The sequence below is a fragment of the Trichechus manatus genome, unplaced genomic scaffold (genome assembly GCF_000243295.1).
Source record: "Trichechus manatus latirostris isolate Lorelei unplaced genomic scaffold, TriManLat1.0 scaffold00011, whole genome shotgun sequence".
NCBI classification, from domain to species: Eukaryota; Metazoa; Chordata; class Mammalia; order Sirenia; family Trichechidae; genus Trichechus; species Trichechus manatus.
Window position 1 is genome coordinate 16,810,280 of NW_004443947.1, and position 3,167 is coordinate 16,813,446.

Here is a 3,167-nt window from a genome sequence, read left to right on the forward strand (position 1 = left end):
CCAATGTCATAAAACAGCATGTGTGTTACTGTTACATGAGAAACTATTTGTTCTGTAAGCCTTCACCTGAAGTACAATAAAATAAAAAAAAATAAAACATAAAAAATGTTGTTGTGAGAAATGAATAGGCTATTTCAGGTAAAGTTCCCACATAGTTAAATTCATAAAAAATGTTAACCCTTGTTATGGTAACTATTATCTTACTGATTTTATTATTTTTATTTAAAGAAATAGCAAAATATGACAATATCTAAAAATTTCTAACAATCGTTTAAATTTTTTTTTAATCTTTCCCTGGTTACTTTTCTACATCTTATACTTTTCTCTATTCTCTTCACTTTCTTATTTCCCTGACAGTTTTTACTCTCACTTTTTCTCTTATCTTTTTAGGCCTGAGTACGATGTTTGATTTACACTCATTATCGTACATACTCCAAAGTTTTTTTTTTTGTTTGCGAAGCTGACAATTGTGTTAAAAATATGTTTGGACCCTCTCTCCATATTTAGTTTCTTTACCTTTCACATGTGCTTAGAGGATGTTCTAGACCATGGGCTAAGCTTTGAGTCTACAACATAGCCTTGAGGCGCCCACAGTTTGGTGAGGAGCAGTCATATAAACAAATAAGTAACAATCCAGTGTGATCAGGGCTCAAGGAAACAAACACCTACACACCTGTGAAGTAGGACTGGCAAAACTTCCAGGGAGGTGACAGTGAGATAGATTCTACAGTGTTGAGTAGAAGCTTTCTAGAAAGAGGATTTGGATGCCTTCTAGCTTTTAAATTTATTCTCTTCTTGGCTTTCATTCACTGTAATAGATTCTTGGAGGCCTAGTTGCTTCTGTAACTAAAATATTTTCAAGGTTTATCTGGGTCTGAGATCCTTCTCAGCAGATATTTGGCTGCCAACTCCAAACTACGTTACTACAAGCTACAATTCTGTTGTTGATAATCTGCCTTATTCCAACCAATATGGTTCTCCCTACTACATGTTTTACATATTTCAAGCACCCTCAAATCAGTGTGTTTTATTTTTGGTAAAGTGTGATATTTTTGGTAAAGACCAAGATGTGATATTTTTGGTAAAGATCCTTCTGGGAAGTTAAAATGGCAAATTATACCAATGAAGCATAATTTTCCATAAGGAATCTTCCTATTCTTTTTTAGTGTTCAATCAAAATATATTTTGTTGCCTATGTAGGCAAGATAATTAAGTTTGTTTGAACTCTCAAAAGATGTGATATGGGAGGGTAGATGAGATGTGCATAAAAGAAACAAAATAAGGCAGTCCATGCCATAAAAGAAAATTCAGCTTAGTTGGAGAGATAGTAACAGTAACCAAAAATGATACTTGTAGACCATAAATTTGTCCCCTTATTTACCTAATATCTTGGGATGTTGGATAGTGTGCAACCATATCTAAAACATGTGTCCCATGGTTCATTTTTGAATGAGTAATAGGTTTATAATTCAAAAGGTACAAAAGTGTTTATACAATGAAACTTCTTCCTTTCAGCTCACTTCATTGTTATCAAGTTCTCCTCTCCATAGCAACTAATTTTAGTAATGTCATGTGTATTCTCCTAGAGATATTTTGTATGTGTATGTATACATACCTAAATATCCTTAATTTCCTCTTATATAAGTGTTAGCATACCTGCACATAAATAGTAACACGTTATGCACACATTGCTTTCTTTTTATGTAATCGTGTATCTTGAAGTTTGTTTCATATCAACCATTGTATATGGATTTATCATAATATAACTAGTCCCCTGCAGACGGATATCTAGATTGTTTTAAAATGTTTTTCTATTCGAAACAATGCTGCAAAGCAAAGAGCACACCCATTTCCCAGATCTTCATTTTTAATCTACAGTTGCCATTTAGTCAATTTTGGGTCATGATGACCCCGATATGTCAGAGTAGAACTTGGCTCCATGGGTTTTCAGTGGTTGATTTTTTGGAAGTAGATTGCAACGCCTTTCTTCCAAAGTGCCTTTGGGTGAACTCAAACCACTAATCTTTTCTCTAGCAGCAGAGCACCTTAACAATTTGTGCCACCCAGGAATTCTCATTTTTAATACCATTCTCCAATTAAAAGAACCAAAGATGCTTGAAGGAATGACTGATTCGAGAGTTGGGGCAGGGAATATACAAGATGAACCTGGAGCATCTAGTAGTATAAAAGATAAGGAAGTACTCTAAAAAATTTTTTAAACATAAAAAGATTGGGGTCATACCAAAGGGACACTGGAACAAAACTGAAAGATCTCTCAATGGCCAAACTAAGACAATTTGGACAATAAGATCAATAACATAGTATTGGATTATAAAGTGTAAAATATACTATATATATAAAGTATTCGATACAAAAGAAATCTCTTTGAGTCCATACAGATTTAAATAAATGATTGAATAAATAGAGGAGAAAGACAAATCTCCACTGTAGAAAAATTCCAAATAATTTATATAGTCATTTCCCTCCTCCCCCCGACCCCTGCGATTTGGTGGAGCTTAACTCCCCATGCTTTGAATGTGGGCTGCACTTCATGGCATGCTTACAAAGAGTAGAGTACGGAAGAAAAGAAACAAAAAACAAACCAGCTGCCATCAAGTTGTTTCTGACTCATGGCAACCCCATGTGTATCAGAGTAGAACTATGTTCCATAGGATTATGAATGGCTGATTTTTCAGAAGTTGATTGTCAGGACTTTCTTGCAAGGTACCTCTGGGTGTATTTGAACCACTAACCTTTCAGTTAACAGCTGATGACATTAACATTTGCCCTACCTAGGGATTCCAGAATATGAAAAGGGAGAAGAAAATAACTTTACAGTGGAGAAACTTGGCAAACACTTACTTGGCTAGGTGATAGAAGTTAACATCATAAGTGACAAATCATGTTGATAGCATATATACTATGATGTGCTGAGATTGACACTTCACCTCTGTGACCTTCTTTCCAAAAACCCATAATCCCAGTCAAATCATGAGGAAAAGCATCAGAAAAACTCAAACTGAGGGGTATACTATAAAATGTCTGACCAATATTCCTCAAAACTCTCAAAGTATGCAAAAACAAGGGAAGTCTATGTTATGGATTGCATTGTGTCCCCCCAAAAATGTATGTCAACTTGGTTAGGCCATGATTCCCAATATTATATG